Genomic DNA, 16,023 nt, shown 5'->3' on the forward strand with positions numbered 1-16,023 from the left:
TCATCTACTTGAGTAATATTTTTAATACTTTGTTGAATTAATTCTGCCTCAATTTCTTTGCTATTCTGTCTTCTTTTCATAACTATAATGCGGCGATTAGCTTCATACTGGGCACCGACACACCTGGAAATGACGTAACATTGAACCAAATGCCAAAAGTAATCAGAAGTCAGCAGCCTGCCCAGAACGCACAGATAACAAGCTACACTGCAAGTCATCCAGCCACGACGTCACCCAGCCACTCGTCTACCATCTAAAATACAGATAAATTACATGTGCTCCGTATTTCTGCAGATGACATTATTTTGAACTGGACCATAAAGAAAATATTCTTGGCCTGGAGGGAGGAGTGCTGGGCTATTTTATAGGAGGCTACTCTTTCTTAATAACCCCATTTTTAATTCTGAACAATAAGCTTAATAGGATGGGGCGACATGCTGGTGCAGTGGTTAGCACTGTTGCCTCACACCTCTGCGACCCGGGTTCAAGTCTCCGCCTGGGTCAGATGTGTGTGGAGTTTGCATGTTCTCCCCATGTCGGCGTGCGGTTTCCTCTGGGTTTTCCGGTTCTCCCCCACAGTCTAAAAACATGCTGAGACTAATTGGAGTTGCTAAATTGCCCGTAAGTGTGCATGTGTGAGTGAATGGTGTGTGAGTGTGCCCTGCAATGGGCTTGACCCCATTCAGGGTTGTTCCCTGCCTCGTGCCCATTGCTTCTGGGATGGGCTCCCGACCCCCGTGACCCAGAAGGATAAGAGGTTTGGAAAACGGATAAAACTGAAGAGCGATTTAAAATAGGTGATTGTCCAGTAAGAGGATTTAACTTTAGCTACAGTGTTTTTTGTTATACAGGTATATTTTGTTTTACAAAAACAACATTTACTTCTACACTATACGGTCAATTAAAGTACCTTCTGCATCCTGGAGATGGTCATTACCTTCTGGAGAGTCTATTTCCTCAGCAACTCTCTTGTTGCTACCTTCTGGAGACAGATGAATGCTGAAAAGATCTTCCATCTGGTCAGCAGTAATTGTGATTGGCTCAAAGCAGAACAGGTGGCGCAGAATGTAGACAGTGTTTATAACTCACTTATTAATTATCAATGTGTTACTGGTTACTTTATTAGTTTATATTCAAAGAAATAATAGCAACTTGATCCATGTTGGTCAAAGGATAAAATTCTGATCCTAACTAACGTACATGTAAACAGAACACAGAATACCTCTGAAATGGACCCTGACCCCTGTGGATGACCTGAAACGTGACAATGTCATGTTCCAGCAGATTCCCGTCTCTTATTGACCGGATAGGCCTCAGACAACCTGCATTGGCCATGAAGTCAAGCAGAGGTGTCTTTCACTTCTCAAGGTCCTCCAGAGTTGTACTTTCAGGTACCTGCCATCAAAATGGACTGTTATTGAGGCTACTTGAATTATAACTTTTTAGTAAGAACCCACACACCCATATCATGTTTGAAGCCTTTCAATTGCAGCATTAAAATTAGGCAGCATTCGGCAGGTAAAGGAGCAATATTTGCTGGCAGGCACATGGGACGATTAATCTGCGCAGTAGGGACAACATGAAGAGAGGAAAATTTGCTGTAAAAAAACTCAATTTGTTCGCCATAATATCTTGCTGACCTCCTTCCCAGGGCTTAAACTGCCCACAATGCTTTTCCACCCTCTATGCATATTTAGTATTTCCCTGATATATCAGACGCTGATATGGGCAGTACGGTATGCGCTCCGTCTGGTTAGATGTGGGCCTGCACTTTCTTAGGGGCCTGCCCCTCCTGACACAGACTCTTCCAGAATCTCATACTCCTCTCCATTTCCCATTCTTCACACTGTTTATTAGTGTATGGGAACGGGACAACCCTAACTGAAGGGTCAGGACTTGCACACAACACACACCCCTCCTGCCCTAATGAAGTGGCGGTATACTTAGCCCATTTATACCACCAATTTCCAAGTGTACGTTTTGCTAACCCATACAGGTCTACTTCATCCTGGGCATCCTTCTAAAATTTGCTCACTCTCCTCACTCCCATATCTCCCCCCATTTCTCTCCGCTTTCGCTCACTGTAATCTGAGAGGTTATTCAGCATCAAAGGACCAGGCTGAGTCAGTGAAGTCAGTTGTCCTGTGCTCACCTGACCTGTGGTCCTGCTGTGCACCCAGACCTGAAGGGCCTGATAAATCATTAGCATCACTAACATCGTTGCTGTCAGCCGTACCAGAACCCACAGCTTCGTGTCCTGTCTGGAGTGGCTGGTCTGCTTGCGATGCTCCCTCTTGGCCCTCACTCTGCTCTGATCCTGAAACTGACTCCACCCCAAGCTGTGGAGCTCCTCTGGGAGCTCCATCAGGGCCATCTGAGTCAAGGGCAACTGCATCCTCTGTGTAGTTTTCAGTGACTCTGTCTTTCGTGCGGTACTCTAGTGCAGTGGTTCAAATGGTACCACGTATTACTCCCTTCTACCTGCACCGCTGTTGCTGTGGCTCGTGTCACCTTGAAGGGTCCCTTTCGTCGGGGCTCGTGCCACTTTCACCAGAACACTCGCAGGTAGACTTTATCTCCGTGAAAGATGACTGGCTCCTCCTGGTCTGTGTCTTCTTTCTGTGCTTTCTCCTTTTCCTGTTTGGAAATAGTTTTGTGTATTTTGGTTAAAGTCCTCATGTACAACTTTAATTCATCCCCCAGCTGATCTAGGCTGGGTCCCTTATACGCCCCCTCAAGTCGATCCAGGCATAGGTCTCCCAGTCAGCATTTCATGCGGAGACAAATGCATCACCTGTGCGTTTCCATCCGATATGCCATCAAGGCTGTTGACAGGGCATCCACCCAGTTCATTTTCATGGTGGCGCAAATCTTATTCAGCTTCTGCTTAAGTGTGCCATTCACTCTCTCCACCATACCCTGCAACTGAGGGTGATACACATGTGGTAGAAAAATTTAGAATATAATACTTAGAATAAAAGTCGGACCTCTCAGTTTGATGAGGTAAAGGAAAATCTCTTTTATTTCAGCAACTCAGCAAAGCGCTCTCATCACACTCTGGCATTCGGTACCAAGATCTTTTTTAGCTCTCCGAGCAACCAGTTGATATACCATAACTCCCACTTCACAGTAAGGGTGTCTAAATCCTGATTGGTCACAACACACCAATGAACCAAGCTTAAACGTATAACAAACACAATTTTCGAATTCTATTGGTTCACCTTGGTGGCAAGGTAAAGTCCACCCATTCTACTCAGTCTACCAGAACATGTCTCGACTGCTAGGCTCCTACTGGAGATATGAATATAGATATTGATTACATGACATTGAATCACTGTAAATACTCAGTTGTCCTTTGATTAATGATTAACGTATTGACGTATTGTCATTGAATCACTGCCAATACATGGTTAACATATGATTTGTATGATTAACAATTACTTATACATTTGCACTACCGCATAGCTTGCTATATATTGTTTGCCACAACTATTCTATAAAGCTATAACTCGCTGTGCACCAGTTGGGGCAGCTTCGAATCTCTCCCTGCAGGTGGTTTCTCCCCCCCCTTTGTTCCGCTGTCTGCCTCTCCAAGGCCCGAGCTTTCCTCAGGGTCTGCGGAACTTACTGCAGGCAGCTATCTCGAAGCGAGGTCACACAGTATTCAAAACAATCTCTTCTTGCCTAAGGCCTAAAGACACACACAGTCCCAATATGCCAACCTCCCGGGCCTACCGATGTCCAATTTTAATTCCACACACACATGCCAACTTTTGTTTTATTCTCAGCTGTTAAACCACTAACTTTTAACTTTCCCAACAAAGGCAGCTCCATTATCAGAGCTTATTTCAGTTGGTATCCTAAACCTCGGACTCTCTGATCAGGAATTTCACCACTGTCATCGCCCCCATGTCCTTGGACGGTATTGTCTCCACCCATCTGCTGAACCTGTCCACAATCACAAGCATATATCGCTTTCCATATGCTGTTTTTCCCATGTCCACATAGTCCACCACAAGTGTCTGAACGGTCCCTCAGGCACTGGAATGTGCCCTACTGGGGTCGTGATTGCTTTGCGTACATTGTTCTTAATGCACACCTCATATTCACATTCTGACAACCTTGCATCCATCATTGCTTGCAGCTTGTTGTGTTATTTTCCTTAACTCCTCCCCCCTTGCGCAATGGTCAAGACCATGCGCATCCGTTATCAAAATGTTCACCAGAGACAGAGGTGCAGCCAAAAGTCCCTCATGGTTGCGATACAGACCATTAGCATCCTTAGAGGCCCCCCTTTTTAGCCACACTGAGGCCTCATAGGGGCCCGCCCGCTCCTGCAGGGCCACCAGATCAGAAACCTGCTCTGTACTCACCATAGGTAAAAGATCAGCAGTACTCACCTGCGCAGCTGCCCTGGCTGCCGCATCAGAGGCTGCATTTCCTTGAATAACAAAATCACGACCTTTGCGGTGGGCCTGACACTTAACAATAGCCAAACGCTTGGGACGCATCATTGTGTGTAGCAACTCCAAAATCTGATTATAATGCTGAATGGGGGAGCCGTCACTTTTGCGAAAGCCCCTTTGCTTCCAGACTGCTCCAAACAGATGGCATACATCGTGTGCGTATGCAGAGTCTGTGTAGATAGTAACTGTCTTATGTTGTCCTCGCCGGCACGCTGTAGTCAAAGCCTTTATCTCCGCTAATTGAGCGGAACAGGGTTGTGCTCTGAAACGAGAGTGTGAAAATCATCACCCTGTGCCTGGACTACAGCAAACCCAGCCTTCAAGGCATCCCCATCTCTCCAACATGAGCCATCCACAAACAAAACCATCTCGCTATTTTCAGTGGGAGAGCTCTCACAAGTCTGCTCTCAGTTTAGTGTAAACCAAAGACTCTGCCACACACTCATGTGGCTGCCCCTCATCCTCCAGGGGAATGCTGTCTGCAGGGTTTACTGTAGTGGAGCGCTTTATTGTCACATCCGGGTAAGTGAGAAATGCAAAGTACGCTAGCTGCCTTGCTGGGGTCAACACAAATTTGCCTTTGTCAATAAGGTCCACCATCTTATGTGAAGTATAAAGTGTTTTTGCATTCTAGCTGTGTTACAGTATGTAACACAGCCTTCAACTTTTTTCCCCACACAATGCAGGACATGCAGGGGTGCCGAACAAAACAGTGGAGCTGCAGTGTAGCCAATTATTTCTTTCAGTAGTTTTAAAATCATTTCTGAGGCTGTGTGTTAGAGATGGAGGTGAGCAACACTGAGGCATCTCAGGGAACCATGTTGCCCATATTAAAAAACACACACGCATGCAACTCAGGCAATCCAGCATTTCTTATTTCAGTTATATATGACACTGCATGGGGGCGGCGTGGTGGTGCAGTGGTTAGCACTGTTGCCTCACACCTCTGGGACCCGGGTTCGTGTCTCCGCCTGGATCACATGTGTGCGGAGTTTGCATGTTCTCCCCATGTCGTCGTGGGGTTTCCTCCAGGTACTCCGGTTTCCCCCCACAGTCCAAAAACATGCTGAGACTAATTGGAGTCGCTAAATTAACCATAGGTGTGCATGTGTGAGTGAGCCCTGCGATGGGCTGGCCCCCCATCCTGGGTTGTTCCCTGCCTCTGGACCCCCCGTGACCCAATAGGATAAGCGGTTTGAAAAATGGATAGATGACACTGCATGTTGTTGTTTTACATGTTCACTACAAGTCAGTGTTTTTTTCATTGTATGATTAATGCCACATTCATACCAAAAAACACACTAGACATACTGTACAAGGCAATCAAGGGAAAAACCTTCTCAGAATACAAAATGAATGTATCAACCGAAGAAGGATGTTTCCTTTTCAGAATATTCATTTTTTTACCATGTGGAACCACTGTCCAGGATTCAATTGAGTGCATTCAAAGAATGATACATCAAGACTAATAGTGACAAAATATTCATTTAATATGCATTGTACATGAATGTAGGACTTAGATGTTGATGAATTTCTCATCAGTGAAGGGCATATACACTCAGGGAAAAAAAAGTTGAAAACCCAGAACTATCCAATTTAGATGTAATTTGGTACACGTGCAGACCAGTGATGGATATGTAAATGATTAGAATTGCAAGGAGTTGGCATGTTTAATTACCAGACACAGGATGCCTCGTAGTCACATTAGACAGTGTTAACAGCACTTGACGGAGTTTGATAGGGTTGCATTGCGGGTTTGCATGAAGCCAGGTGGTCATATGGTGCAACTGCATGTGGGCCATGCGGATATCACAGTCGCCTGATATTGAAACCAATGGGCACGTGAGGCATCCACACACGTCGTGAAGTTTCTGGTCATCCAAGACAGACCACGCCAAGGAAGGATCGTCGGATTGTGCTCCAAGCATCACAGATCCCCATGACACCTGCGCCTGATATATGGACACAGCTACTGGACTCTCTACAACACCCTATATCATCGTGTCGCGATGACTGGCATCAGCTGGACTATAGGTTCACCGTCCCATGCATAGGCTGCCGTTCACAATAGCACAGAAACTGTTGCGATTGGAGTGGTGTAGTCACTGGGAGGCATGGACTGATGACGACTGGCGTCCTACCATGTTCAGCGATACATCTCAGTTCTGCAGTACCACAGATGACCGTCGTGTGCGTATGGTGGCGCCGCAGGGAGAAGAGCAATCCTGCCAACGCTGTGGAGTGACACACCACACTCTGACAGCACAGTGGTACACCAGTGACATCCTAGTGGTATCCGGGCCCAGGGGTGTGCTATACCCTACTGACATGGGACCAGCAGTGTGGCCATACCGCCGACTCCGTTTGATCTGATATTATAATCATCGAGATACTGTCACATGCCCTTTCATCACATGCAGATTTCATTTTCACAACTTAGTCTGTTGTGCTTCACTGTTTTGCCACCGAGTTTGTGTTCTGACACCAAGTTGATGGGAATTGATTATTTGAGCGTCATCTAAAGAGCTTATATTACTTTAGATGGTATTTAGACTCACATGGTATTTTGAAAAGATTCCCATATGCGCTGATTAGCTGGGGTTGATCTGAGCAGCTGTGCACTTTTCTCCTGTAACACAAAAGTTTGCTTTTAGGACAGAAAACAAGGTTAAGACCATATTATGTGGTTTACATCTATCAAAATAAAACCAAAGTCACTGTTACCAAAAGAGTAACCATGTGTTGTCAAATTCCCTAACATTTTGCTTCATCTTACTTTGGATGTCCATGGTTAGGAGAGAAGCAGAAATCTGCTCAACCATTAGAAAGACTTTACTCGATACAGGGAGTGAGATCTTGTTGCAGGTGACAAGGCAGGATAGAGTGTATTTAGAAAAATAATGAAGAGGGAATGTGAGTGTGAGCTATTGTGGCATCTGTGTATAACCCAATATGGCGGCATCCTTCTGAATGTAAATAACATAGCCAGCTTAATTAGCTTAGTCAAGTGTAATTGAACTAAGAAAAACTTAGCAATATACGTTCCCTGCTTGGTGTGATAAATACAGCAGCAGCTGCTGGTGGACGGGCTACAAACAGACATCAAGAAGAAATCCCACCTCACAACCATTTACTGTACCAAACCCCTTAATGTAACTTGTAAAGATGTAGGTATTGGAGTATTCACAGATTCATTTGCAGTGTCCACTTCCTGTCCAGTAAATTTGGCAGGAAGAAATTTGAATAACCTAGGCCTGACTCGTGTATGCGGCTGAAGGAGTAAAGGTAGAATGGGTGGAGAATCCTGGGCTGAGCTGCATGGTGGCCTGGGGGACAATCATGAAAACACAGACCCTGTGATATCCTCAAAACCCACAACTAAAAGGGGAGTCAGGAACCACTTGACCCGTTAAGCCACATGGTGGCCCTATGAGCAGGCAAACACACTATGGGCTAAGGGGTACAAGACAGAGGAGAGAATAGGATGGCCAGTGACATGTGAACAGGACAAGGCAGGGATGGATTCTGACACAGGTGCCATACTACTTTGTTTAAATATGCCCAAGTGCTCAGAATGTTTTAGTGCAAGTCTTAGACAATGGTATCTCTGAATGAGGCAGCAGTTTGGTTCCTCCTGAAGGCCCTATAACTGTCCTGAGAAGTTGTTTGTATGCACTTACTGCCTTGACACTTGTTGATGTACATGTGCTCTGCTCGAGCAGTAAAGGGGAGATCACATGTAGAGATGATTTTCTGTAGCCTCTCAGTCCGAGTAAAAATAAAATATCCTTGTCATATAGGAACCAAGTCTCTGGCTGGAAATTTCTACAACAGAGCCAATTAGTCATCTCTATAAATATATACAGATGTAGCCGCTTGAATTTTCCCCAGTTTCCATGATGGGACCTTGGCTGGTCCTTGGCTGATCCTTGGCTGGCCCCTGCTGGGTTCTGGGTGGGACCTTGACTGTAATGAGATCCCCCACTATGATGTAATGAATAAGTGGGCCGGCTCTTGCTGACACCCACTGTTCGAGAAATATGTACTTTTACTATTGTCATTTTGCTAGATGCCATTTCTTAGACATAACACCCTGCAGCAGCTTGATCTTAATTTAGCAATCACCCTTCTTAAGAACTGTCGCTTGAATATTTCCACCCCATACATGGTGATAAACAATGCAAAATGTTATTTAGATATCCTGTTTGTGTACCTCAATAAAAGATACTGCGAGGGGAGTTACTCTTTCGAAGTTGGCTGAGTTCGACTGAGAGGCTGACACCTCGAAGTCAGGACCGGACTTCCCTTGCAGCAAGTAAAAAGTCATCACAGCTGTCTGTGTTGTTCTGTGTTCAGAGATTGGTTGGTTTTCAGCGTATATTTAGGGGAAAAAACCCAACACCCAACAGAACAAAATCAACACAGTAACACAGAGGTGTAGCTAAAAATTCTGGGCCCCTGACAGAAGGTCACCTTGCGCCCCTCTGTCGAATTTTACATACTGTGAAAGAGATTTGTTGAGCCATCTTCTAATCCAGTGCAATCCAGCTTTATTTGAAAAGCACTTTAAACAATCATATGGACCAAAGTGCTGCACAGAGGAATAAATAAAAACATTCACATACTTAAAAACGAAGTAAAATAAATTTAATAAAAACCAGAACACAAATTAAATGAGAGTAAAAGGCCATTAATAAAATAAAAACAAAAAATTACATTAATTAATAAAGAAAAGGCTAAGATTAAAATAAAATTTACTATTAAAGTCAACATCTCACAACATGCCAAAGGCCAAAGAGAAAGGATGAGTTTTAAGAAGAGATTTAAAAACGGACAGAGAAGAGGCCTCCCTAATGTGAAAAGGCAAGTCATTCCACATTTTAGGAGCTGCGACTGCAAAAGCTCGATCCCCTCTAAGCTCATGCTGAGTCTTAGGAACTGTCAGGAACAGCTGATCAGCTGACCTGAGAGAGCGGGTGGGGGTGTAAGGGTGAAGCAGCTCACAGAGGTCAGGTGGAGCAAGACCACTGAGGGCTTTAAAAGCAAATAACAGAATTTTAAAATGAATCCTAAAATGTACGGGCAGCCAGTGGAGTGAGGCTAAAATGGGGGAGACATGCTCATATTTCCATGTGCGGCAGCATTTTGAACCTTCTGGAGGTGAACAATAGTGGAGCCTCTAACCCCAACATAGAGGGCGTTACAGTGGTCCAGACTAGTAGTGACAAAAGAGTGGATTACTGTCTCAAAGTGCTGCCTAGAAAGAATTGGCTTTATTTTGGCCAACTGCTTCAATTGTAAAAAGCTTGACTTGACAACTGACCTTATCTGAGTGTAAGAGCAAAGGAAACTGAATCCACTACTGTATGTTCTGTCCTGTAAATTTTTATTACAGTTTTTCTCAATTGCTTTGGCTCAGTTCTCAAATGATTTTTTTATTTCCCAAAACATTAAGTTCAGATCTCTGAACAATTCGCATCTTTTTCACATCAGATTGGAATTTCTTATTGATTTGAGCAAATTGCAAATGTTTTGGCACATGTGTGCAAAGAGTACATACAACTGTCTGCAGTTTGGACAACAAATAATTGCAAATGGCTTGTTGATCAAAACTGATGACTCGATTCTCACTTACACTGTCAAACACTTCAGAACTTCTCAGACATTTTTTATTGTGTAAGCCATCACATTCAAAACGATCTATTCAATTATCATAATTAGTATACATGAATGTATATTCTAAAATATATCTAACATTGACATTGTTTGTAATGTCTGCTACATTGGCACATGCCCTGTAATTGCAATCGCAATCTAATTGCAAAGTACCTCTAATATGACTCAACCATTTAACCACTTAACCAATCAACTTTGGGAGTATATATATGTAGATTGCCCACAGCACAATCACTGCTGTAGAATGTTTTGAGAATGGAGGACGTTCACAACGCTGAACTGCAGCAACATGCTCGTGGAAGAGCAATTGGAAGGCGTGTAAGAATACGTGGTGGTGGTAGAGGAAGAAATAATCGAGGAAGAGGTGGAAATAGAAGAGTCAGAGTCTCTGATGAAATCAGAGCCACACTTGTGGATCATGTCATAAATCATGGTTTTACAATGGAAGAGGCTGGTCGAAGAGTACAGCCTAATGTAAACAGGTCCACAGTGTCATCAATTGTGCAAACCTTTCGTAGGGAAAACAGGTACATATGTATTTTTTTGTTTTACAGTATGTAAAGTATTTTAACAGTATAAACAACAATATTGTAAAGGTAAATGCAAGTCTATTTGTTCATTCTATAGAACTGCACGACAACCTCGCGCTGGTGGCAGAGCAGCAGTATTTAACCAACTGCAAGAACAAGAAATTTGCAACATGGTCATAGCCAACAATTCCATCAGGCTAAGAGAGATCCAAAGTGCAATCATAAATGACAATGAGGTCTTTGCAAATATTAATTCTGTCAGCATTTCCACCATAGACAGAGTTTTAGAAAGACATCAGATGACTATGAAACAGCTCTATAAGGTGCCATTTGAGAGGAACAGTGAAAGAGTCAAGGCATCGCGGTACCAGTATGTCCAGGTAAACCACTGGTGTGCACTTAGTGAGTTTTCCTGTATTTCTAAGATGCCTGTATTACTTTACTGTAAGTTTCAGAAACCCATAAGAAAATACGTTTACTGTTACATTTTTTCCTGTGTTCCTTCATAGAGAATCATGGAGTTAGAACTACATGAAACGACCCACATTCTTGTTTTTGTGGACGAGGCTGGGTTTAATCTGTCCAAAGGCCGGAGACGTGGTCGCAATCTCATTGGACACCGAGCCACAATTGACACACCAGGCCAACGTGGGGCCAATATTACAATGTGTGCTGCCATTTCAGAGAACGGTGTGTGCACACATATTCCACACATTGGGCCCTATAATACCCAACTTCTCCTGGCCTTCCTAAATGCACTTTACAGAGACCTGATTCCAGAACAAGAAAGAGGTTTGGTTAGACCACATTTGCCTAATTATGTTGTTGTCTGGGATAATGTCAGCTTCCACCGAACCAACAGTGTTAGTGACTGGTTTGCTGCACATGAAAGGATAACAGTGGAATTCCTTCCACCATACTCTCCGTTCCTAAATCCAATAGAAGAGTTTTTTTCAGCATGGAGGTGGAAAGTGTATGATCATAGACCACAAAATCAGATGTCTTTGTTGGATGCCATGAATGCTGCATGTGAGGACATCACAGCTGACCATTGCAGGGGATGGGTGCGGCATTCAAGGAGATTTTTTCCACGGTGTGTGGCAATGGAAAACATCAGATGTGATGTTGATGAAAATCTTTGGCCTGACCAACGTGAGCGACAAGATGTCCACCAAGAATATATATATATATTTTTTTTTCCCCAAGAATGTTATTTGTTGTTTTTGTGTATTTGTGGTAATACACAAATATGAAATGTAAAGTGAAATCTTGTTACTCTTGTCAGTTACTTTACATGTACAGTAATACACTTGTATTGTGTATATACACGTGAAGTACAAAAATAAACACTGTACAAATACAAATGTTCATAGATTTTTTCTTTTCTTTTCTACATACTATTGACTTTTCTCAACAAATATGAGATTTTTGTTTAAACCCTTAATTTTCATGGTTCACTGTTGTGGTGAAAAAACAACTAAACATTTTGACCAGTGTGGCTCACACAATGACAAAAATACTTTAGATTTTGGTGGCCTTGGCCAAATTATTGACACAAAAACTAGGTTTTGAAGCATGAATTAAATGTTTTGGGTGAGTAACTACATTTTGCAGACATGCTATAAAGTTTTGAAGTTCCTGCAAACAGTTGTGACATTTGCACTCACAGTTTAGAGAATGTTAAGACTGTTTCGAAAAATGTGCCAAAGCAATTGAGAAAAACTGTAAACAACACACGACAGAGAGAGATGGAATACCGCTTTTGTCAAATTGACAGGTCGGGTCAAAGGTCACGTTCAAAAGTTCAGTGGGCGGAGCTTATGTTGTAGTGGGTTGAGCTTGGTTGTGTAACTGACGCAATAGCATATGGATTTAATTATTTATTTAAATATTTTTTTTTGTCTTCTTCCCCGGGGGGTTGGTTGTGTAACTGCTGCAATGGTATTTGTATTTAATTATTTATTTATTATTTTAAATGATTGTGGCTTAGGGGGCCTGGGTTGGTTGTGTTAGTGCTGCAATGGTATTTGGATTTAATTATTTATTATTTTAAATGCTTATTTTAAATGTTTATTATTTTAAAATGATATTGAGGAGAGTGCTTATGAGTGTGTATTATTTTAAAAATGATATTGATGAGAGTGCTTATGAGCGTGTGTTATTTGAATAAGTTATTATTATTATTATTTTGTGGTGCGCGGGCGGGAGTGAGCGTGGCTGGGTTACCTGATGGAGCGCGAGCGTACGGTGTGCGGTAGCGTGGTAAGGTCCCCGGGCTTCGGAGAATCAGCAAAGGACTTATTCACATACTGGTGCGGTAGCGCGGAAAGGTCCGCACGGCTTTGGATAATCCTCGGAGAGAGCGATGCGGGAGAGCTGAGAGGCGTGCTGCTGCGCGAGTCTGAGAGAAACTGTGAGAGACTGTGGGATAAAATGGTAAAGTTGGAGCAAAGAATGAGAGGAGGAGGAGGTGCAGGGTCTATCGTCCAATAAAAACGCTCGGCGCTAGTTTTGACCGTGTGTTTTTTCCTCACGCAAGCGTTTGTATCACATCGGCGTATGGCGCCAATTTGTAAAGGTCATAAGTCGAGACATACATCGAGTCTGTCAATTTGTCCGCCAGTAAATTCTGCAGGGCCGTGCCACCTGGCCATCGAGGCGCCCCCCTACCCGGCCACGCGGGGCATACATCGAGTCTGACACTTTTCCCCTCCAGTAAATTCTGTTTAAAGTTTTGTTTTCACATACGTCCCAAATTACAGATAATTTTCTTACACAGGCACGAGTAGCATCATCAAGGCCGTACCACCTGGTCATACATCAAGTCTGACAATTTCCCCGCCAGTAAATTCTGTTTATAGTTTTGTTTGTCATACATGACCGTGCAGATATGGGGTGACAGAGACAATTAAATTGTATTACGTCGAGCGGGGGGCCTTTTCCTCCTCCTAGAGGCATCATCTTCATCCGTACCACGCCCCCACGAGCAGGCCGTGTAGAATATAGGGAGCTTCGCGCTGCAGGGCCAACTCTATCTTTTCAAAAAATACAGACATGTCTGGGACTTCCGAAATGAAAGATTCAACCTCACCTTCTAAGACTCAACAGGAGCAGGAGGCCATTATGCAGCCTCCGGGGGCTCCCAGGAAGATTCATACGGCACGTAGACGGGTACCTATGATGCGACCGTCGGAAGACCCGAGGGCTATCTGGGAGCTGCCCAACGGGAATAAACTGGTCTGCCTCTTTGACAACGTTGCGGAGGAACTGCGCGTCTTTCAGGTCACCGGAGACGGCCCAGACCCCCCGAAAGACGACCCGTATCTGGTGACTTTTTCCGAAACGGAATGGGGAAACTTGAAGACTGTCGTTACCCCGATGATGGAGGAGAGCACCGACCCCGACCTTGAGGTCGAGACTGGAAGAATGGAGATGCACTATAGAGATGGTCGTAAACAGCGTACCAGCATTATGAAGTGGGACGCGACCGGGGAGCTGGACAAGAGAATGGTGAATATATGGCAGTGGCCTAAATGCGACTGTTTTGGCCTGAGAATACCGTTTGTGATTTGGATGCAGATGATTCAAGAAAAGTCTGGTTACTACCAAGCGATGTTTAAGGAGAGTCGGGGGCGTAAGCAGATGCAAGAGATGACAAACCCTACGCCGTAAGGACCCCCCTCACCCCCTCACCCGCCGTCGCTATATAAAGTGGACTCTGTTACAACCCCTTTTCACAAACATCATGGCAGCAGCAGGAGCAGCAGCAAATTATAGCGACGGTGAAAGCGGGGACAATGAGGCTCCAGCAGCAACCCTGACCTCTGATCCCGGGGAGCTCCTTCCAACCCCCCCATCATCACCGGCCTCTGATCCTGGAGAGGACCCTCCGACGGCTGAGATCTGCACGCTTCTCTCCAGACCGGCTCTCTGCCGTGGGATGCTGACTTGTATTAAGGCTATGATAGTGGGCCTTTTAACCTCAGTCATCAGGAAGCATCAAGAGAGAAACTGCTACGGTTGTGAAGTGGATCACCCCAGTCAGAGACAACACCCTTGTTTGTTTCCCCCAGGTAGAAATTACTTTTACATACACTTTGACTCTGTGTTGCGTGACCTCTGGACCGATCGGCTGACACCCGCCTTGACCCACGTTCTATCGACCCTGGGCATCCGAGCGGCCGCCGGCAGGTTGGAGGGGGCAGTGGAAGCTATCCTGTACGATCTGCGTGAGGCCCGCAACGGCATGGTGGAAATCACTCGACTGGAACAAGATCTGTTTGAGCAGAACCCAGCGTTTAAGCAGATCCTGGAAGAAGAATTTCTGACTCGTTGGGAGGCCCGAGACTAAAACAAAAAGCATCTTGTGATGGGGAACGGTATCAGCAGACCCTTACGGCGGTTTATGTTAAATGTTTTTTTAGAAAAAGTTAGTCCACTATTGTTGCGTGCTATTGATAAAAGCGATTGTCGGGATGATTATGCTTGTTGCTGCTTTCATAGAGTGTTATTTGAGATTTCTCAAGTCGGAGAAAATTATCAGCGGGGGATGGATTTACTTACTCAACTGATGTCAGAGGGAGAAAGACATTCCCCCGAAAGTCTCATACGCGCTTGTCTATCTTGTATTCCTGACAATGAATTTGACTGTAATCACATTTTTGTATTTTACGCTTTAATAGTAGATGTAGTCACCTCTAAATTTCATGATAAGCAGCCTATCGATGTTAATCAGATGCTTTCTACTCTACATACATGTATCGTTGAAAAAGCCACTATATCCACTTTACTGCATGTGACATCGCTAATCTACCTCAACAACTGTCACGGCTGTAACTAAATGTATACCTGCATTTTGAAAATGTAACCTTCACAAATTGTATACCAGCTTTTTTTAAAATATATATATATATCTTTCACTAATTGCAAAAATAAAAAAAAATTTAAACTTGAATACCATTGTAATAGTCTTTGTAAATAATGGGTAAAAATGCTGAGCAGGGTGGCCGAGTGGTTAAGGCGTTGGACTTAAGATCCAATGGACGTATGTCCGCGTGGGTTCGATCCCCACCCCAGCTAAACTCTTTTGTAAAATAATAATAATTAAAAAACAAACTACACAATATGGGTTAAATGTAGAAAAAACACACAAAAATTTCACTGATGTTCACTCAGTCTCTTACCTCAACAACTGTCACGGCTGTAACTAAATGTATACCTGCATTTTGAAAATGTAACCTTCACAAATTGTATACCAGCTTTTTTAAAATATATATATATATATCTTTCACTAATTGCAAAAATAAAAAAAAATAAAACTTGAATACCGTTGTAATAGTCTTTGTAAATAA

The 16,023-nt window shown here is 43.7% G+C and overlaps 1 non-coding gene across 1 annotated transcript; it reads left to right on the plus strand.

Moving 5' to 3' along the window:
* The first annotated feature begins 15,668 nt into the window (after positions 1 to 15,668).
* On the plus strand, positions 15,669 to 15,751 carry trnal-uaa (transfer RNA leucine (anticodon UAA)). The gene has a single exon. It is a non-coding gene; the product is annotated as a tRNA-Leu (tRNA).
* The last annotated feature ends 272 nt before the right edge of the window (positions 15,752 to 16,023 follow it).

The sequence above is a fragment of the Brienomyrus brachyistius genome, unplaced genomic scaffold, assembly GCF_023856365.1.
Source record: "Brienomyrus brachyistius isolate T26 unplaced genomic scaffold, BBRACH_0.4 scaffold89, whole genome shotgun sequence".
Lineage (NCBI taxonomy): Eukaryota > Metazoa > Chordata > Actinopteri > Osteoglossiformes > Mormyridae > Brienomyrus > Brienomyrus brachyistius.